General features: G+C 39.5%; 1 protein-coding gene, 1 long non-coding RNA gene and 1 pseudogene across 2 annotated transcripts in view; 2 read left to right on the top strand and 1 right to left on the bottom strand.

Annotated features, from left to right (window-relative positions):
- LOC126626969 (1-aminocyclopropane-1-carboxylate synthase 1) overlaps positions 1-23,521 on the top strand; it is a 98,322-nt gene that overhangs the window by 12,258 nt on the left and 62,543 nt on the right. The window lies entirely within an intron of this gene.
- Positions 1-23,521, top strand: part of LOC126626952 (uncharacterized) — a 107,066-nt pseudogene that overhangs the window by 61,278 nt on the left and 22,267 nt on the right.
- On the bottom strand, positions 22,798-23,463 carry LOC126627054 (uncharacterized). The gene is made up of 3 exons (XR_007624878.1): positions 23,393-23,463; positions 23,175-23,242; positions 22,798-22,894 (listed from the first exon to the last, which is right to left on the bottom strand). It is a non-coding gene; the product is annotated as an uncharacterized LOC126627054 (long non-coding RNA).

Here is a 23,521-nt window from a genome sequence, read left to right as displayed (position 1 = left end):
CAAGGAAAAACAAAGAAAATCCTAAAGGCTACCTAAAATACTACACTACAGCAGCTTGGACATCCCATGACTACTCGGTCGCCACACCTTCAACAACTGTAACGCTCTTAGCAGCGGCATCATTCGGCGCTTCACCCCCGACTGCCCCAGTCTGGGCACTAACTTCTCCAACTACTTCACCAATGGAAGCCTTAAAAGTAAAAGCAAGCAAGTCTTCCGGAGAAATAGAGAAACTCATCCACTCCCTTCTTAGCATAAGCAGCAAAACGAAGCTCAGAAATTGTAAGCTTAAGATCTTGAATCTGAGGCGAATCAATCTCAGCAGCAAAGGGAGCAGGCTTTGGCGCCACTTTAGCAGCAGAGTCCACCTTACCACTCTTCATAATAGCAAGTCTCTACAAAAGTGAACCGGACTTGGCTCCCAAAGAACGTCCTGGTACAAACTTCGGCACTGGGGGCATGATAAAACCTTTACGCTGAGCAATCTTATCCACAATGTTGGAAGTATGCCCACAAAGCCACTCATTTGATGTAATAGCTTTTTGGAATACTTATTATGTTAAACTTTTATATGTTTAATGGAGGGCAAATCTTATTGTTAATCACTGTTTATTGTATCATGTGTTTAAGCAATAAGTGAATCCAAGGAATGTATTTGTTCTAAGAGATAAGTGATCTAAGTGAGTTAGATTATCGAGACCTTTCTCTTATGTTCATTCCTAAAACGTTCCTAGCCATAGGATTGCCAATTGGGCATTGACAATCCGCTAAGGTTAGTATGTGTTATGTTGACTCAAGCGTGAGTATGACTAGTCTCAAGTGATTTGGTGTTGGACACTAAGACAGACACATAGGTGCTCGAAAGAGTAATCGAGTACACTGAACTACGATCAAATCAGAGTTCGAACATACATGTCATGTAAGAACTCTAAGGTTGCAATATGCAAAGTAGTCCTTTGACCTGAGGCATCATAGATGTCTAATGGTTAGGTCCTTGATCTTTGATCCTGTCAATGGCATTCCCTCGGAGTGTCCACGGCATTGTTGGGGTCAAGCTATCTAGTCATGTAGGCATATGAATGTACAACAAGGGATCTCTAACCTTCCATGGTGAAGGGAGAATACTCTAAAATATGATTCTAAAGTCTTTGGCCAAAGCAAATGAATATGACTAAAGGAAGGATGTTCCAAATCATATTCAAGGGAATCATATAAGAAAGTATCACATTGGATAGTAGACATGAAACAAACTATCACTTAAACAATGTGATTAAGAGTATTGTATTAGAGAATGACTGTATTGCATTGTAGTTGTAACTTGATAGGTTCTCCAACCAATTCTACTTAGCTTGGGTAACCATGACATGCTGCTAGGCGTCAACCATGGTTTGTGGAAGCCCTAATGGTTAGCAAATACTAATCAATAAAAGGGAGAATTGAAATGTGGTTTCAATTCACAATCGATAGTTAAGAGTAACATCGCCCACTGCCTCGCTAATTAGAACCTACTGGATCGTACACCGAGTAAGGATGTATGTGAAGAAATCAAATGAAATGGATAAGCAATTAAATGGTTTAATTGAAGAATGGTCAAGATTAATTAATTAGTTAATTAATTATACGAAAGGTTCGTATTGGGCTTATATGTTGGTTTTGGGTTTCGGGGCCCAAAAACGTTTTGGTCCAAAAGGCCCATTATGTTTAAGTTGTATGACAACTAAAACAAAATGGGCAAATAGCCCAATAACACCAAGGAGGCCGGCCATTAGGGTTGGATGGGCAAAGTTTGCTTAATTGCAAGTTTGCCACTCACCAAAGAAATGAAGTATAAATTCAACTTTATAGCTTCAAGGGTTTACTAGTTGAAATTTGGTGAGACATTTTCTCTCTATTTCTTCTAAGAGGCCGGCCATTAAAGGAAGAAACATCTAGCAATCTCTTCTTCTTTTAATCATCCATATCATATTCACAAGATACAACCTTGGTGAAGAGACTTAGAGACATCAAGCTTTTGGTGTTTTGGAGAACAAATCATTTTTCCTCAAATCATCAAAGGAGCACTAAAGGGAGGAAAACACAAGAAGGATTCAAGGAGCTTGGAGGTGACTTGAAGGCCCTCCACTTGGGTGAATCCCTTGTGTAAACAAGGATGAGCTTCAAGGGTAAAGAATCACTAAATTCTTCTTTCTTTTTAATGTTGTTAAAGAGTTTATTTTGGTTCACCATATACTAGGCTTTGAAAGTCATGGGTTTTATTGAATTGTTTTTGGATGCATGCCTATATTAATGAGTTAATAGTATGTATATGTATTCAAATGTTCATACTTGTTCTTAGCTAGGACAAAATTTTTCCTTCACACAATTGTACTAGCCATTCTCAACATGGAAGACGCCACATGCTCAGATCTAGCAGCCTTATTTTTCTTCCCATTGGAAGAAGTCATGTCAATCACATACCTCTCGGTAGCAAGCGGACCCACATGAGCAGCAGAAGAAGTCTTCAGTTTTTTCTTAACTGGCATCTCATGAGCAGGCGGGGAAAATCTCTTCTTTCCATCTTCATTCATAGTAAGCTCCACGACAGCGATCAGACGAGCCAATGCATCCGCCTTGATCCTCTTTACCTCATCTTTTCGGAGTAGCCCACCTTTCTTTCAGCAAAAAGGACTAAGCAGCCAACGACATTCATGGTACTCAGCAAGAGAGCTCAACCCAGCCTTCCAGCAGGCAGGAGGCCTGCATGCCCAACATTCCAGCAGCCCATGAGACCCGCAATCTCCTTATTTCTCTCAATCGCCAGCCTGGCCCGAGTCAGGTCCAAGAGCCCAAAGGACATGAGCCATGCGGCTCGCCTAGCACTGCGCCCCAGCGCCACAATCCTCAACCCCAGCTGCACAAGCTGCCCTTGGTTCTAGCCAAGTCAAGCAGCTTAAAGCAGTGGTCCCTACCACAATACCTCCTCGGCCCATGCCGAGCCGACTCCTGGCCTATGCCAGCCGACGTGTCGCACCACCCCGACGGCTGCCCTGCAATAGTACTATCCAAGAAGAAGGCAAGAAAAATTAAATTTTTCTTACATCGGTGCGGCACGGAAAAGACGAAGAAATCAACGAAAGACGGTCCTTTGCACGGGCAAGATGTAGAAGATTGCTAGAGGAGGGGGAACAAATATCCTCTAAGCTATCTCTCTCTTGTAGGATAGAATAAATCGCTCTCCAAAGTTGATTTAATAACCCACTTAAGGTGGACTTAAATAGGCTTTGAGAGAAATTTATTTCCTTTTCCTAGAAGGATCTAATTTCCATTTAAAGAGAGAATCAACATCAAAATAGGAAGCAGTCTTAAGTTTCCTAAAGCAAGAAAATCTCTACACCTGTTGCCCTTTTCTGCAAGCAGCCCAACAGGTGTGGGGGCATTTGTGGAGCCAAATATATTCACTAGGCGACACGTGGACTTTTGGACAAAAGAGGACAAAAATACCCTCGAGGCATACCAGGATTCCTACGCGCGAGCAGTGGGCAATCATCTTTCAATCAAGTCAAAAGTACCCAAAAAAGGTAACAATTAAAAACCTCTTTCATCAAAATCCTTTCTATAAGGTATTTCCCAAGACCTAGTATTTTCTATTTCATTATTTAGCTAATCAATTAGCTAAATAATATATGTCTACCATATCTCCTAAAATCATCCTTAATAGTCAATTAAATCACCCAATTAATAGCCAAAACCGGCCCCCCACTTTTCACATCCTCATATTTCCCATTTTCCTTATTAAAATAGTCATTCATTTTTATAACCACCCATTTATTCTTTTCATATTTAATTAGAATAAATTGGCTAATTAAACATGAATTTGACCCCCACAAAAACCTTATGGCCGGTTCCCATTATTCAAAATGGGGCAAGACCTACCCCTATAAATAGGCACTTATTCTCATCAAAAATTCATTCCAAACCTCTTGCAAAAAATCCTAAATATTCTAAACACTATTTCTCTCTAAAATTCTAACTTTGGCATCGGAGGTTCTTCGGCCAAAGCCCCCCCATTCATCGTGGGCGCGTGAGGCTTTTGGCCTTAACCTAAGGTGCTAGTTGTTTTGTAGGTGCAAAATCGTCCGAGATCGAGGAGGAGAAAATTTGCATCCACACCAAGCAAGTCAAAGGTGGTTTGTGAACTGTGGGAGGGTGGAGAAGGTTGCTTCTTGTTACTCTATAAGGGTAGTATAAATTTCAAAATTTAGATTCAAAAGATAAAACATACACCCCGAAAGTGATATAGCACCAATTAAAGGCGATGATTGTGTATTTGACTTTAGCGCAAACAGTCGCTCGTATTAGTCATTGATTTTAAGCATCCCCTTCACATTTGCTTGGTTTGCATGGCTATACGTAGCTAGGTACTTGAGATATTACTAATTTTCATTGCTATACGTATGTATTGGTTTGCTCTATAATAGTATAATTTCAACTTTTTATGTTGCTTAATTACCTTTCGAATCATTCACTCAAATCATTTCCGTATCACACTTTTAAACATTATGATACATTTTCTTTCTGAGACTATCGAAATGTATACATTCAATTATGAGTTTACGTAATCAACGATGAAATAAGATACAACATATAATTGAATGGTTTTACTACAAATTGCATCGAAAGTTTTTATTATAAAATCTAATCGCACACCTATTGTGTTGTGCAACCCACACCTCCTTAATAAGACCATTTATCCATTTTGTAATTCCATTACACTATGTTTGGATGATGGAAATGAACTTAGAATTTGGATAAAAGTCAGAATTTTTAAATTTTTTTTATTTTTAAAACTTTTAATATTTATGTGGGCCCCTATGACACATGGCGCCTAGTCACTGTCCACGTGAGCACTACGTCATCAGTTAACGGCTGATTTAACATCAAACTTAACGGATGTATGAAAGTATCCAAAAAATTTAGTGGTAGTTTTGTATGAAGTCTAGCCTACTCAACCGAAATTAGCTTAATCCTAGAAAAATTAATACCCCCTTCACCCACACTGTTCACATAACAAAATCAGTCAATCAATTATGTATAATGGACGGAAAAGATCGTAGTCTGTCCACGTAGCTTAGAAATGTTTTTTGGTATAACACATTACCAAATAAAGTGGTGTTATTAGTTCACCGTGTGTTCTAATGATATAAGTACTAGTATACTTTTAAAAATATATGTTGAATAATAAAATACGTGTTTCAACATGAACAAATTAGGGATAGACAACCTCAAATATCTAATACGTAATAACCAGTGGCGGATCCACAGTGGGGTCGTCGGGTCGCACGACCCCTTGGAAACCATGGAAACAGCCTTGAAGGTCCCATATGCGACCTCTTGGAGCTGGGGTCGTCGGGAAGACTCGGCAGGAAGAGGAAGAAGAAGCAGCGCTCGCGCGCTTCTGTTTTTTCAAAACAGACGGGCAAAACGACGTCGTTTACAGAAACTGCATCTGGGTATCTTTGTTTCGTGAATCCGAACGCTTGTTCTTCCGTTCGGGGCGGATTTGAGGGATTTCTGGAGGGATTTGTAGCCGTTGCAACCATGTTTGAGCTTGTAAGCTGAGAGGTGGTTGCAGGGTTTTGGGTCTGTGTATGAAAGCTTCCTCGTCGACATGTTTTGATGGAGATTTTGGGAAGGGGAAGGTTGGATTTGTTAGAAATCGCAGAAAGATCAAAACTTTACTAAAAAAAAAATGGTAAAATTAATAGATTAATAAACCCAATAGTAATAAGATTTGGGAAAGCAGATCCAATATTGCAGTTAAGAGATTGAGAAGAAATTTGGATCAGCTGAGAGAGAGAGGCAGTGACTTTTCTGCAATTTGTTTGGGGATGACTTGGAGGAAGAGGGAGGATGAAGAAGGTGCTTTTTGGGCATAAAATTATGATTTTGTCGACCGACTCATCATCAGTATACTGTATAATATGAATTCTACTCAGAATATTGAAAAGAAAAAAGGAAAGGAAAATTATTTAGAAAATAAGAAATTTTAAAAGTTCAATTTGTATTAAATAAAATATAGGATTAAATTTAAGAATTCTCCTTAAACTTTGGATAGTGTTTCGCTTTGGGGAGATTTTTTAGTTCACCAGGGCACAATGAAAAATACCTTTTCACTTCGTTTTTGCTTGTATTGAAAATGAAGCTATAATGCTTCGTTTTCAAAATATGAAACCTCGTCGTGGACAATTATAGTTTGTAATATTGTTTCCATTATGAATTATGAATGAAAGTACTATGATTTCATTTTCAATATGTTTTTCCATCCTAAATTTTTATTTGAACTTTTACACTGCGACCCCTTGGGGTAAGATTCCTGGATCCGCCACTGGTAATAACACGGGAATTGTGCGTTGGCCACGACTAATCCATGACTAGTGCTTGTAATAGACACGGATTGAACATATTGTTCGGATTTCTAGTAGTGCATGACCATGTGTATGCTCAGCCATCTTTCTGTGCAACGTAATCTACAGGTAACCAAACATTCGCGTACAGAAAAAGACTCAAACAAAAATAACGAAGAGTGGAATTCCGGCAGGGTGGCAGCCACGTGGAAGGCCAGGTGGAAACTTAGGCTGACCATGGTAGTCAACACTCACACTCAGATTGACCGTTGTGTTTTTCTTGGCTACTCTTTAAATCACCAAGGTTATAGATGTCTTGACATGTCTACATGAAAAAATTTTGTGTCTCGTCATGTTGTATTTGATGAAACTTGTTTCCCATATAAAGAATCCATTACTTCCATGTCTCCATCACCAACCATTTCCACCGACACTATGACATTAGACATAGGTCCATCCCTCCCATACCGCCCACAGTCACCTCCCATCCCTCCTAACCCTACTCCACCACCTCTACCCTCAACCGTCACTCCCACGCCTACCCCTTCCTCCATATTACCTCTCCCTACTCCTCCTATATCCACTCCTCTAGGACCCACGAATGCAAGTCACATTCTTTCTACATCCTCTTCTTCTCAGAGGATCCTTCCACCTACTCATTCTATGACCACACGTGCCAAGGATGGGATTCACAAACCTAATCCCAAATATGCATTTACTTCTACTGTCACTAATCCTGTGCTTGAGCCTACTTGTTTTACCCAGGCTAACAAATCTCCAGAATGGCGCCAGGCCATGGCAGAAGAGTTTACTGCCCTCTTACTCACTGGAACATGGTCATTGGTTCCCTTTGCTCCCTCCATGAATGTGCTTCCCAATAAATGGGTATATCAGATCAAACGACATTCTGATGGTTCAATACAGCGGTATAAGGCTCGCTTAGTCGCCAATGGCTATCACCAACAAGATGGTATTGATTATGACGAGACGTTCAGTCTGGTCGTTACTCATGCAACCATTCGCCTCGTCCTCTCAGTTGCTCTTCACTTCAACTGGCCTATCAGACAACTTGATGTTCAGAATGCTTTCTTACATGGTTCTTTAGCAGAGGTTGTTTATATGCGGCAGCCTGTAGGATTTGTGGACTCTCAGTTTCCAAATCATGTCTGTCGTTTGCACAAATCACTATATGGTCTCAAACAGGCACCCCGTGCCTGGTTTCAATGTTTCTCCCACCATCTTGAAGATCTAGGGTTTCAGGCATCCCTCGCAGATTCGTCGTTGTTCACATATTTTAATGGGTCCACTGTCATTTACTTATTGATCTACGTTGATGACATTCTTGTTACGGGTAATAACCCTTCTCATATCTCTCAGCTTATTCACCAACTTGGTCAAAAGTTCTCCATGAAGGACTTAGGTCCTTTGCATTATTTTCTGGGCATGGAAATTCAAAGGACATCCACTGCCATGTATCTTACTCAATCCAAGTACATCCTGGACCTTCTCAAAAAGACAAATATGTGTGATGCAAAACCTCTCACCACTCCCGCTACCACTGGACGCAAGTTAAGTCTCTATGAAGGTGAACCTTTATCTGATGGCACACTTTTTCGGAGTATCGTTGGCGCTCTCCAATACCTTCTCTTCACGAGACCGGATATTGCTTTCGCCGTCAATCAGGTCTGTCAATATATGCATTCTCCCACCACTACTCACTGGGCTGCTGTAAAACGCATACTTCGATACTTGAAAGCCACTCCTGATCACGGCATTGTTTATAAACCTAGCTCTCTCACCCTCACTGCCTTTGCTGATGCTGATTATGCCGGGGATCCTGACGATCGGCGCTCAACTGGGGGCTATTGCATTTTTCTGGGTGATAATCTCGTCTCTTGGAGCTCCAAGAAACAACGCGGGGTGTCTCGATCAAGCACTGAGGCCGAGTACAGACAGCTGGCTTATACGGCAGCCACTTTATCTTGGTTCCGCCATATCTTTCGTGACCTGCACCTTTCTCTTTATCCACCACGGTTGTGGTGCGACAATATCAGTGCCCTTGCTGTTGCCTCTAATCATGTATATCAGGCGCGAATGCGACACGTTGAAGTTGACTACCACTACGTTCGCGAAAAGGTCGTCCGCAAAGAACTACAGGTTGGCTATGTTGCCACTGCTGATCAAATTGCGGACTTTCTCACCAAAGGTCTGTCCTCTCCTCGTTTCCGTTATCTACTCTCCAAGCTTCCCGTGCGTCCACGCCCGCTTCGCTTGCGGGGGCGTGATAAACCTACATTTCCTCCAGGTCAACACACCACTCCATGTCAGCAATCCATGCAGTTCGATCTACCTGAGTCATGTGCTGCTAAGCCATGTGCTGCTGACTTGACCTGAGTCATGTGCTGCTAAGCCATGTGCTGCTGACTTGAAATGATTATTCTAAATGGAAGCCATGAAACCTTGTCGAAGATGCTGATGAAGATGGACAGAAGAATATTGTATAAACTCACACAGCTAGACAAACACTTTCTGGTAGTTGTTTATTGCATGCGTGGCTTTTATTATTGCATGCGTGTATGTAAATCTTGTATAAAGAGCATGCTGCTGTTGAAGAGCAGTATGAACTGAATTCAATTAAGTTGAGTTTATGAAATCAGTCTCTATAAACCTAGTTTAAATTCTATCAGCCTATCCCAGTGAAACTACAAATAAAGCAAATGGTTAGTTTTATTATTAAATAGGACTGAAAATTGAAAATTAAAAATTGAAAGATGTTGTTGTGACAAGTTTGGTTTTCAATTGTTAGCTGAAAACTTGTTTCGTAATCTTGAGAATGAATTCCATAACCTTGCATGTGCTTATAAATAGTTGGACTACGTCTTATATTGCTAATTCGTTTTGTGGTGGAATCCTGATTTCTTTAGGTAATTACTTTGATTTTTGTTTAAAAACATAAGTGAAAATTTCAAAAAAAAAAAAACGTAAGTGAAAATAAAATATTTATAGAACACAACTCCTTAAAATCTTAAGCTTGAAACTCGTGGCCCTAACTATCGAATTCTAATTCAGTTCTGACTTTATATCTTACAACAAGACAAAAGTGTGGTTATACAAGGAAAGGAGATCATAATGAAATTTGAAACCAAATATTGACCCACTTGTGACTAATACTATATGGGGCACATAGTACATGCCGCCTCAGTTTTTTTTCTTTTACAAGTTTACCGTGTGAAAAATGCCTCGCAATCACACTGTTAGTCTGACAGGGAAAAGAAGATATCTAACTAATTATTAATATCTTTATATCGGAGCAAAGTTTGATTTTTCTTTGTTGAATTGAGTGAAGCAAAGAAGATCAAAGAAAATGATCTGATAAGAGTGCAGAATGAAAATGAGTAAGTATCATTTTTCTACATATAAATAAGATAAGTATGCTTTGTCACTAAAACTTTGAAGCCCTCGTGGTTTGAAATTTTTACCACTAATTAGAGACGAATAATGTGCGTTCGGAGTAAATGTTGCCCTAGTATAGTCATTGCCTAGAGAGAAGTCAACTGTAGTTTTGGCGGTATGAGCAATGAATATCATAGCTACACATAAAAAGAAGTTCAAGTCATTAGAAGTATCTTAAAACTCGTTTGGTAATAATTTTGGTTTTTATTTTTGTTTTTATCACAATAATTTTTTTTTAATTGTAATAATTTTACTATTTTTTACAAAAAAAAAAATAGAGGAAAATTGAGGGATAAAAAAAGAGTCGTAGAAGATGGAGATGCACAACAAAATGAAAAATAAAACCTAAAATATTATATGTAGCTGTTTTCATACTCAAAATTTTTCTTTGATGAATTATCCATCATTCATCAGTTCTCCATACCTTCCTCCACCTTTATTCATTCTTTAAAAAAAAAATAAAAAAGAAGTAATAAACACAAAGTAAAATGGTGCCAGACAAGCCCTAAGCAGTCGTGACAAAGTTCTTAGACCTAAATAATCAACGTCGACTGTGGCTCAAATGAACAATTCACAGGATGAACAATTCACGATAGACACTGAACAACTCCAAACTTCCGATGCAGAACATGATACTTTTATATAATTCTCAAAACCACTCATATCGTCTATCGTCTAGCCCACTGATCGATATCGATGCAGAGATGATTAATTTCTAATAGTTTGGTTTTACATTTTATAATATGACACACCCCGACCTGAAATGTCCACTAGGACTCCAAATCAAATTGTGCTGGCCGACACCTGGAAGGCGACGAAACCATAAAGTGTAGTGATGTGGAAAATGTGGATAAATTTAAAACCTAGATGTGCCTAAATACAGAGTGCGCTAGTGAGCGGGAATGAACCCATCTCACACGTGACGTCAGAGCATAAGTAAAGTACAATAGAGTAGGTAAAGATCATACCCTCAGAAGTAGCCACACATATACTGAGACTCACCAAGAATCCTCATCGATACGATCGCTCAGCAGTTAAGCCTGGAGGGGCGAAAAACAAAAAACGTGAGTAGGCAAAAAACAAAGCTTTTGAAAACATATTTTTCTTTCTAAACATAATAACCCCTCACCGTAAAACATGTATAATTTCCCAGAAAATAACAATACGTACGTATATAGAAATCATGCTCGAGAGAGTAGAAACCAAGTATATGTCATGTCAAGTATCTCAGCAATGAAATAAATAAGCCAGGTGAAATAAATCAATGTAAATGATATGTCAACTAGAGTCACCTAACGTGACATGTACAGCTGAACCTATAGCTCATCAAGCATGCATGCACACGAGTTGGAACCACCTATAGTGGTCTGTATGACAGGACTGGGTGTAAATAAATACGCTAAAGTGCTACGATCACGTGAAGGCTGTGCGATAAATCGCAAGTCACCTACGAGTTGGAACCACCTATAGTGGTCTGTACAACAGGAATGTGCACCAAACTTGGATCCAAGGTGAGCGTACGATGCGGGAGGTGAACATCACGTGAATGACTGTGCCCTGGCCATGGGCGGGAGCACTAACATCGGGGTGTAGGATAATGAGCCCTAAATGCATCTCAGCATAATTATACACACTACAATTACTACCCTCAAGATATACTCACCTGAAGCTTACCTGAGCGGCCACAGAGTCAAACAACAATATGCATAACTATACTAATGCATATTCTAAAATGTAATGCAATTGACATGGCATTTAAAACGTAAAACCATTTAAGAAGATTTCTAGGAAAACGTAAAGCATATATACATATATATAGAAAACCAAAAGGTCACTCACCTGGAATCCGCGCTACAACTTCCTAGCACACACATCGAGGCGTCACGAACGATTGGCGCCTAGAACAATTATCAAATCATGTCTCAGAAATCTTATCGATAGAATATGTAACTTACATAAAACACATCCCTACGTAATTCGATCCGGAAGATCTGCATCACGGATTTCCGATCCATTACTTCCAAAGATCCACATTATGCTTCTAGAACAACATCTCAAAGTTTCATTACAATCCAACGGTTGGATCTCCGCCAATTGCAAAATTCAAGTGGCGGTTAACATTTTATTTTATCAACTTAAAAATCCAATTCAGGAAGATCCATACTTTGGATTCCCAATCCGTAAGCCCTATGTTCCTTTAATATTACGTACTATAACTTATTAAAGTTTGGTGACGATCCAACGGTCGGATCGTCGATTCATATAATGACCTATTAACGTATCGTAGAGAATTTAGGTTCCAACGATCAATCTACGTCATACGATTATCAGAACTGAACTCAAGGCATCTAATTTATCCTAAAAATAGCATTGACAACCCTCTGGCCACGCGCCGCCGTGGGTGGCGGTCGGCCACCCCGACTCGCTAGAAAATTCAACTATTTCGAAAAATTACCAAAATTTACAGAAATGAAGATCTCAACGAGTAGAGAAAGTTTTATACCTGTGGCCAAGTCCAATTTGGCTAGGAAGTTCTCCAATTCATCTCGAATCCACCGGAACCCTAATATGGGTATTCGTCGATTCCTCCTCAAATCAACTTCGACGCTCCAACCAATGTTTGGGACTTGTTCCTAGGTCAAAGAGGAGTTGTTTGATGGTGTGGATCGAGGGTAAACATTTAAAAAAATGATGGATTTCCAACTAAGGGTCTTCGGACCCGTGGATTGTTCTTCGTGGAAACCGTGATGAAACTTCGTTGATTAAGGTTATAATTGGATGCTGGGACACTATGGTGATGTTTAGGGGTGATGGGAGGTCTCAATTCGTCGGAAAAAATAGCATCAAAACCGTTGGAATTCTTCAATTTCGTTGGGTCGAGTCGAATGAGGAAACTGGGCAAGGGATTCGGTAGGTCTTTCTTTTCTCCCTTCCCTTCCTTTCTTCCCTCTCGGATTGGGCCATGCTAGTTCTCTCTCCTTTCCTAATTAGCCACACACACACTCCCTCTTTTCTCTCTTTGTCCTTCCATCTCCACCACCCATCTTACTTCCATTTTAATCTCACCCACACATGTGGCACTCCAGATTTTTTGGAGTCTTCCAAATAAATGGGAAAATATCTATTTTGCCCTCGACTTTGATCATTAATAATTTCTTCGTTATAACTCCAATTTCGATTCTGCTTGCGCCCACGTGTTCGTAATGACGAGTACTTCAAGAATACCCTAACAGAATGAATCTTATGTCTCTTAACCATAGCCAACGTACATCAAAATCTTTGCCTCTAAGGGCATTTTTGTAAAATCACTATTTGTAAAATTTATAAAACGTAAAATCAGTGACGGTTTGTCACAATCTACCCACCTTAAAAAACAATTCGTCCCTGAAATTCGAAATCATTTGCTAAACAAAAGTAGTGAAAAGACAGTAGAAAAATAAATATGTGAAGGAGATATCAAGTTAAAGCGGTTGCATAAAGGAGAATGCCATTCCATCACAATGAGATTGCATTTATTCCTCTTTCATGCCTCCAAGCTCCTACTTTCCTTCTCCTTCAGTATAATACTTCAATATAAAATTCTTTACGAAACCTCACGTCAAAAATAGATATGTAAAAACATAATGTCAAATTACGTATATATAAACAATAACGTAAAGTTAAAGTAATTGCATTGAAATCAAAGACTGAACATAGAAAAATTTCACCTATGCTCTTTGTTGATGCACAAAATAAGTGAGGACTTTGGTACAACAGAAAATGCTAAGTTTGTGACCTTCGCTAGATTGCTCCAGTCACTAGTGTGGATAAGTAGCAAATGGATAGAGACAGGGAAGCAAACACAAGATGTACGTGATTCACCCAGATTGAGATGCACAGGTATCCTTAGCCGATGGAGATGCACAAGGTAATGTATCAATTTCACTTGAAGCTTACTTGTAGTTTCGGGCTTGGTCAAACGCGATACAAACCCTATAGTAGGAGTCCCCCAAGTCTCTGAGCGAGGAGATCTGCTGAAAGATGTGACAGACAAAGTAAGCAATCAGAGTTCTAAGCAGTTAGTCTTAGATCGAAAGTTTGATCTCGTGTTCCAGCTGATTGTTCTCCTTCTCCTTGTTCTGTATACATCAACAAGGACAAAAAAAGGACATGGAGAAGAAATGATATGAGATACTTTTTCTTTTGAAGAAGTAACTTTCCACAGACTTATTCTTGAACTGGGTTAGAGGGTTTTTTGGTTTCCTCTAGAGTATAATGCCGACTCAAGAATTTGAGGGTTAAAACAAATCCATCAAATTAATAGTGCGTTCGACCTTAATGATATGAGATACTTTTGCTGTTGACAAAGTAATAGATGAATCGACACGTGTTCTATTACGTTTGTCTCCACATGCTTTCTTGTATCATTCTCACTTGCCCTATCTGTTCCTTAGGCAGATGTGGTATCTTTTCTAAAAGTATAAGATGTTGAAGATGAGTACTCGAGAGCAATGCCAAGTAAGTAATCAGGCAATTAGTTCCTGACTGGAAGATTAGTTCCAAGTGGTAACTGATTGCTATTTTTCTCCTTGTCTTGCAGGTAAGAATAAGGGCAAAGGAAAAGACAGGGAAAAAACATGATATGGGATACTCTTGCTTTTAACCTTGATGATATGAGATACTCTTTCTCTGGTGTGGCTTGTTTGTAGAGGTATTATAGGAGGGAAAAGAAGCTGAGTATTTCGAGAGACTCTGTTGAGAGTGCCCTCTCGGATGTGAAGAAAAGTTGAGGTTATTTGCACGTCTGCTAGTTGTGGAGGATGAAGGTCAACATATATAGGAATTGTCCCAACAACGAGTAGTAACGTTGTTCCTTTAGGTACCGTTTGGTACGTGGGACGGGACGGGACGGAACGGGACGAGCCGTTCCATCCCACGTTTGGTGCGCCTAAAAACTATGGAACGGGTTGTCTCATGGGACGAAATTTGGCTGATTTTTCGTTCCACCTCTTCCCCCTGGAATGATCTGTTCCACATCCGTCGAACACAAATTTATAACATTTTATGACAACATTTCTCCTTATCTTTTTCAATATTTACATCATTCGTTCCATCCTGTTATGTCCCGTCCCATCCCGTCTGCGTACCAAACGGTACCTTACTCTTCTCGGTCATAGCAATGTAGTGGGAGCTGCAAGATTCACGTGTTTTAACTTTGTCAGAGCACTTTGAAAAAGTGGTCTGTGGTATCTGGAAAGCTGATGTTATGTGTGAAGATTGCAGACAAGCTTTATCCAAGGAAATCTGGCTCTCGAAGTTCGGAGAGCGGTGCCTTTTCGGTTTTCTAACAAGCAATCCTGTCGGGGATCTGGCTCTCGAGATTCGGAGAGCGATGCCTCTTCGATTTTTGAGAAAGCAACCTGTTGAGAGTCTGGCTTTCGAGATTCAGAGAGCGGTGCCTCTTCGATTTTTGAGAAAATAATCTTGTTGGGAGTTTGACTCTCAAGATTCGGAGAGTGGTGCCTCTTCGATTTTTGAGAAAGTAATCTTGTTGGGGGTCTAGCTCTCGAGATTCGAAAAGTGGTGCCTCTTCGATTTTTAAGCATGCAATCCTGTTGGGGGTGTTTTCTCGAATGTGAGTAAAAGTTGGGCATTTTTGCCAGTCTGCCTTGCCACGGAGCACGGAGGTTGACACACATATGGATTTTCCAGTTATCAAGCAGTGGTGCGGTTCCTTTACCCTTGTGGGTAATAATAGGGTAGCTGGACCTGCAAAATTTATGTGTCTAAACTTTGTAAGAGATCTTTGGCAAAGTTATCTGTAGTATCTGAGGAGCTGATGTTGCGTGTGGAGATTGTCGACAGATTTTACTCAGGAAAATCCGTTTCTCGAAATCCGGAGAATGGTGCCTCTTCAATTTTTGAACCAACGACCCTTTTGCCCTTTTTTTATAGGGGCAGTAATTGTGTGCAAGAAGTACGTTTAGAGAGTTCCGCCAGATAGAGTGGAACGTGTTGAGAGACAAACAGTTTCCTTAGTTCCTCAAATGAGTCTACTGTCTCGGGTGGAAGACGACAATATCAGTTTAGAGCTCCACCAAAGAGGGTGGAAGGGAAGAGAAGACATCGCTCTTTGTAGGTGTGCATTTGATATGCCATGGTGGACTCAAAGAGGTTAAGATGTTCAATCGGGTCCTTCCTTCCAGTATAGAGTTGTAAACCAAGTTTTTGTTTTATCTTCGCTTAAAGGGGGCGTCGATGATCCTCCTTGTGAGAAGGCCAAGCTTGGGTTGGTTCCAGTCAAGTATCTCGGCCTGACGTTCAGCCTTCAACTTGTTTACTTCTTCAATGAGCTATAGGAAAAAGGGTCCTGAGTTGAGTCATATACCACTGGGATTTTCTTCCGTAAGTCTCCATCGTCTCTCGGAAGTAGGAAAGTTTGAGCAAGAGCGTGTGATTTTTCCTTGGACTCGCCGTACTGACTTCTAAGGCTAGTCTGTCAGATTACCTCTAAGTCCCCGATATCTTCATGTTCCTCTGGGACCTGTCATTCCTTCCTTAGATGGGTAGCTGGCCTGGGTCATGGAAGGGGACTAAGTCTTTCAGAAACCTTTGGGTAATTGATCTTCGAGCTTATGTGGATAGGATTCTCTCGACGTTGCTTTAGGAAGTCTCGGCAGTCACGATAAATGGCTTTCGATCTTTCCAACCCTTATGCAAAGATGTGTCTTCCTCCACTTCTCCTACTTTGGGTTAAAGCAGCTGGGTCGAGAGAAGTCTCATGTTGATCGATGTTTTGATGATTAGCTCGCTCCTCATCAAGGATACCCATGTCAAATGAAGGTGACCCTCCGTCTTGAGAGGCACCCAGATGATGGTTGATGTCCACAGGGGCAACAAGCTCGCGTGTTTGAGTACGCCTAGTTTCGTGGAACGTCTCAAAGAGCTTCTCATATTATTCTTGAAGGATCTCATTCTTTATTGCTTTCTTGGTCTTCTGAGCCTTCAGCTCCTCGACTTTAGCTTGAAGAATGAGCTTATTTTGTTGCTTCGCACTAGGTGCGAGAGATGTGTCATTCTGCGTGTTGTGGCTTCTTTTGCTCCCCATGTTGGAGAGGGATGCTTGGTCAAAAGAGAGTGTACGAATGGGGGAAACCAGCTTGACAAAGCTGAAGAGAGTAGGAATAAGTGTGATTCCCACAGACGGCGCCAAATGTTGATGCAAAAAATCAGTGAGGACTTTGGTACAACAGAAAGTGTTAAGTTCGTGACATTCGCTAGACTGCTCCGTTCACTAGTGTGGATAAGTATGCAAATGGATAGAGACAAGGAAGCAAACACAAGATGTACGTTGTTCACCTAGATTGGCTACGTCCACGGAGTAGAGGAGTTCTCATTAATTGTGAAGGGTTTACACAAGTACATAGGTTCAAGCTCTCCTTTAATGAGTACTAGTGAATGATTTAGTACAAATGACATTAGGGATTATTATGAGAGAATGATCTCATTTTATAGAAGAGAGTTTCTAGCTTTGTTCTGGCCTTGACACGTGTCATGTTGTGATTGGCCTTTGATGTTGATGATGCGAAATAAAGTTAAGCACACAAATTAAACCCTCTTGTTGACAATTGTAGTATATGTATAAGTAGGGATCGTTCTGGACCGGGGATTAGGAGGGCTTGCTAAAAACCTCTCACTTGACTCAAAAATATAAGAACAAAGTTAAAAACGTTAGAATAGACTCAATGACACAAAACTATACCTTACAATACCTCACTAGACTCAAAACACTTTAAGGCACAAACTAAACAAACTTAAACACACTTTGATACAAGAAAGTAAATGGGGGGTATTGGTTTGGATGAGATTGAGATAACAACAAAAAGTAAAACTAAATAGGTGGTTGATGGATTAGCTAGAGATCTATTCTTCACACATGACATACTTGTACATGAATTGATTTCCAATTGCTTTTCAATAGATTATGAAACTCAACACCCCAGATTAACCGTGATGCACTAATTAATCCTCAGATTTTCCTTGATTTATTGAATTGGATGAATGCATACGACAATCCAAATTATTCTCCAAAAGTCCTCTACATGAATGCATAATAGAGATACAATCAAAGATCATTACGTTCTATGAAAATCATAAGTGTTAACGAGGCATTCGTAACTATGAATGCATGATACGTTTGCCAAGAATTCAATTAACGCGATTGTGACTAGCAACCTTCACTACCAATGAATATAAACTTGTAACGATTAGGTGAAACTCATTTATATCCTAGCATCAAATTCATGCATGAAAACTAAGTATGCATCCTTAATCAACATACAAGAATTAGTTTTGAAGAAAGTAGTTAATTGAATTGCATTCACAACTTATTAAATCACAATTGGAAGAAATTAATTCATATCTCAAGCATGTTCATGGCTTCGAACTTCACCCTAGCTAAGTAAGGGTTTAGTTCCTCATACTTGCAATTAAACAAAAACAATTGATATTAAACATAGAAAAACAAAGTAGAATACACCTAGAATGCTCCAACAACTCCAATGGAATGGCTAGCACAACTCCAAGCACTCCTCCTTCTTTGCAAGCCTTGGAACTAATGTAAATGTGTATGAATTTCTGTCTCTCTTCCTTGAAGGCTGAATGGTGTTTATATAGAGGTTGAAAATGAAAAGAAATGCAAGGTAATGGACATGACAACTCACGGCAAAGGGAAGAAAGGATGCTGCCAGCTTTGTTTTGCATGTGTGTGTGCTGTTTTTGTGCTCTTTCCACCTAGAAATAATCATTCCAAAGCCACCCAAAGCTATAAGTGGGAGACCAACAAGAAATCCACTTCATAGTGGTCCAATTTCCTTGCTTTTCTGCTGTCCATTCACTCCCCTTGTTGTAGAAATCTGCCATTGCCGTGTGTGTGTGTGTGTGTGTGTGTGTGTGTGTGTGTGTTGTCCTCATCACTTCCCACTTTTCCATGCTTTAATTTCTGATTCCTTGCTGCCCATGTGGTGTGTGTGTTGCTGTTTTCTTTCCTTCTTGCTGCCCATGTGGTGTTTATACTTGCACATACATGCTCTTCATCCATTTAGCTAGCAATAAACACATTTTCTGCCATCACATGGCAGCTATGATGTTTGTAGTTGTAGGCCAACACACTTGCACACACAAATGCTGATTTCCTAGCCTTCTAATATTCAAATTCGTCCATCCTCATGTCTCCATGTTTGCAACATCCAATCTTGGCCCAAAAATGCTCCAAAATGCTCCAAAATGCATCTTCTTGCATCCTTGGCCCATAGAACCTATAAACACACGAAAATGGCTTAAACTACTAACATAACTAAGAACTAAGAACATAAATGCACGAAAACAAACATACTAAGTCGCATAAATATGCTCCTATCAGTTGACACGTGTCGCCCTGTGATTGGCCTCTTGGTGTTGACACGTGTTGCGCTGTGATTGGCCTCTTGGTTGGAGTGAAACTCTTCTAGGTCCTTGACGGTATAACGTTGACCGGTGCTTGGTAGTTTCGAGATTGGTCAAGTATGGTACAAACACTCTCGTAAACAGACCTAATTAGCCACTTGCTTAACGAACCCAACAATAAGTTATTGATATTGCAGTTTGCATCCCGCGATACCAATAACTTACAGTAGTCTCGAAAAGCAAGGAATTCCTGAGGGTGCAATATTACCATCTTGCCCCTCATTGGGAAATACACCTACATCGCCTGAAATTGCCTTGATCATGCTCACACACTACCCTCTCAGGCAACATCATTAATATCACAAAATTTCCATGTCACCATCTCAATCATTCAAACACTTATTCATAATATTCTTCTGTAAATCACATATTGCGCATAAATATTTATACCATTTCTCACACGGTGTCATGATCATAATCAGGAATGTAACCGCAGTTACACATAACTCTAACAAGGCTAAGTGTCTAACAAACATGTACTGTGTATAAAATCTCTATATATCAGCTCCAATGGTATCATAGCTAAGCCAAAATCGTAACTATAGTTACAAGCAACTAAAATAAAGATAATGGTATGTTGCAACCAAACTAATGGTGGAACGAACAAAATGCAACTCGTCCACTAAGGTCTGAGTAACTCGTTTCAGTCTAATCGTTAGTCTAAGGGTGGAAATGTGAAACTAAACAACATCTAATACTCATAACCTTCATAAAGACTTCCAAAAGCTTGGAAGTGAAACACGTAGCACGATGAGATATAAATACACCAAGATGATAATCTTGTCGAGTTTCTGTTTGCCTGAACTTGTATAGAAGTCTAGAAGCAACTCTCTCATAATGCCATCATCATCTGAAAGCAAACAGAGAAGAAAATGTGGTTATCCAGGAAATTTGGACTTTATTTCCTCAAACATCTTTCCTACTCTAATCAAAGGCAAGGCGCGCCTAGACTAAGAATTCTTTTCAAACTCCTCAAGTGGAGCCTCAATTTTTAATTCCTTTCCTATCTCCACAATTGATCATATCACGAATGAGGACTTTTAGATCAAGTCATGCGGAGAAGTTAACAACATCCCACTTTTGTCTTAGTTGTCTTCACAAGTTTCTTGTTGTTGAAATTTCAAAGCCCATTTGAAGGAAAGAAATCATCGCTAATACTTTAAGCTTTGAGGCTGGAAGAATACTGCTTTCCACTTAAGTAGAGCTACCACCAATTGAAACACCACATGAGCGTAGCATTGGTTCAGCATCATGATTATTGATTCTCACATTCTCTACACATACAAAATACCTCGTACTGAGAGTGTATAATGATACTTCCCAACTCCATTTATACAACGAAAGTGATTATAACCATTCGAACTATTTCTTGATGGGTTAAAGGTAATGCCATATCGATACTCGTATTTTCTAACTTAAATAGAATAGGACAAGTTGAAAGTGTTCAAGGGTAGATATGTCCTTTTGTACAACCGGACTGATACACGATAATGCACTCGTAAATGTTGATCTAGTCCTTCTACTGCCGCTGTCAGAAACTTAGCTCATTCCAAGAGTAAGTGTACTTAAGAAATTCTAAGGTTGATAAGGATTTTGGACACATTCTCCACAGAGAAATGTCATTTGATTTTCAAGCAAAGGTGGTAAATGTTGACTTCAAGTCATGAATATGATGGTTCATTTCAAACGGTTCTAACCACTAAGAGATATAGGCAATTACTCCATCTTGATGCCTCTACATAGCTGAAACATCCAAATAGCCCGTCATCGAATAGTGTAAAACGATAGTGAGGTGAGACAACAGTTCGGCCAAAAGTGAAGAAGGATACTGCATTCGAAAAATCTCTAACCAATTGTCAATAAGACTGATAAGACCAAAGATATCTCGAAATTCCACAATACTTTGTGAGAATTTCAACTTTCTTCCGCTACAACCTTTTTGGGAAAAGAAAAGAATCTCGTCCACTGAGATCACGTCTCCCAAGAAGAATATCAATTTACTCAAAGTTTTTAGTCGAAGAATCTAGTATAAAGCTGACTAACAAAGCTTAGAGAATTTGGTCTCACCGTCGATGTAGATAGGAAGGTTGTCGATAAGAACACTATGACTTCATCAGACTCTGGAGGAAAACTCGGGTTACAAAGGTCAGTCAACTAGACCATCAGTTCGAAGTAGGGTTTAAATGGTTTCTAATCATCACCCGATCAAGTTGCCAAAGTTTAGGTACAAACCTAGGGTTCAGTCTTTCACCTTCACGAATATGTTTGAAGTTCCCCAAGTAAAGTGTTTGATTGGGTAATTCCCTAATCGGTAAATTTTAGTGACTAAATTCTCTTAATGAAGTAAGACTCATTCGAAAAGTCAAAAGGAAAACTGATATAGGAGTTGTTTGATAAGAAATAGGGAGAATAAATGTGATGTGAACAAGGTGAATCACTGGTGTATTCTAATTCTCGCATTTGGTGGCATCCCAAGTAAGATTTTGAGAAAAGCCGCCAAAGGTATTTGAAAATTGGGAGAGAAGAATATGAAAAGGGAATTATTGAAAGATATCAAGCAACAAAGTCAGTCTCACAGTTAAGTTCAATAATAGCAGCCTTGTTCTCATTCTGAGCCTGAGCCTGAGCCAGAAAGCCCTCAGCAGCCATCCGGATGACTTTTTCGATGCCAAAACCTTCCCTCTCCTCCTCAATTCCTTCTAAGCAGCCTCTGCATTTCATTAAAGAAACCAACTTTGATAAGAATTCAAAAAAAAAAAAAAAAAAAATATATATATATATATATATATATATATCTACACACACATAACCGATTAAAATTAGCATAAACAAAAATGGGAAGAAAGAGGTTCTGACCAATGTCCTAATTGCATCAATGAGAGCAACCTTAACGTTTTTTATCAGCGCACTGGTTCGCTCCCATAATTATATGGTTCTATAGGCATATTCAGACTTCAAAATAAAATCTGGCAGTTGTTTTTGCTTGTAAACAATTTCTCTTTACAAAACTACATAAATTGTAATGACCTAAGAAATCAAATTTTGATTAGGCATTAGAAACAATGTTACCTTTTAGAGAGAAGGATGCTCAACCAAATGAAAGCCCAAATTTAAAACAGCAACCGAATGAGAATCTGACATTATAAAATCCGTAAGAAGCGTGTAGTGCATCTAATTTAAAAAGTCTCTCACACATATGTAATTGCACATAGCGCGCCAAATTCAAACAAAAAACCACCTTGATACCAAAGGACTGCAAATGATTGAGATTGGTTGAGGAAATTTCTTATCATCGCATACAGACAAAACAATATAATATCCATCATACCTAGCAAAATTTTTCCCCAATTTCTTTGAAGCATCATTAAGTTTGACGCCTGAATTGTAATCAAAGAAACCGTGTTAATTATGGTAGGAACAAAATAAGAATCTCCAAATAGAAAGACAAAGGATGCAAAAGTGGCAGATTGCTCACCACAAAGCTCCAGCCCTTTCACAGTAGTAATAGAACTGCCAAGGGGGCAACATCAGATGGAGAGGGGCAAAACAGCTGGATGCCCAGCCTTTGACACGATCTGGACGATGGAAAAAAAGGTTTGGGATTTGTCTTGCATATGATTGTCTACATTAATATGATTCATCACATGAAAATGAGAAGAAAATTGGAACTTTACACACAAAAATTAAAAGAGCCATGTTCAAAAGAGTTTTCTAATTATCTTGAGGAGAGGAGGTCACCCAAAATGACCAAAAGCAATATTTTTTTTACTACAGCTATTAAACATCAATTTCCATCTAACAACAAAGCTTTAAATTACATGGATAATATTTATGGTTATAAACTGAAAACACAACCTGACGTGATCCATTCGTTGATAATGCACCAAAGAGCAACCACACAAGTATGGTTATATTTTCTCTCCCTGTTCACAAACAACATAAACCCATTTGTTAGTGACTCAAATAAATAACATAGAGGATGAACTAAATCTATAAAGGAAGACCTCCTTCGACCTTATGAACATATCGAGGTAGAAATTCACATAATTAAAAAACCCTAATTTAGAAATTACCTAATCTTTTGCAGGATGATGGTATGGTAGTGTTTTCGACGGCGGTGATGTGGCCGCGGTGGTTGCGACGGCAGTGATGAGGTGACAATGGTGAATCGTGATGGTCTGAGCTGCATAACGGCGAACACA

Source organism: Malus sylvestris, chromosome 1 (genome assembly GCF_916048215.2).
Source record: "Malus sylvestris chromosome 1, drMalSylv7.2, whole genome shotgun sequence".
Lineage (NCBI taxonomy): Eukaryota > Viridiplantae > Streptophyta > Magnoliopsida > Rosales > Rosaceae > Malus > Malus sylvestris.
Note: the sequence above shows the minus strand (reverse complement) of the source record. Positions and strands in the feature narration are given on the sequence as shown.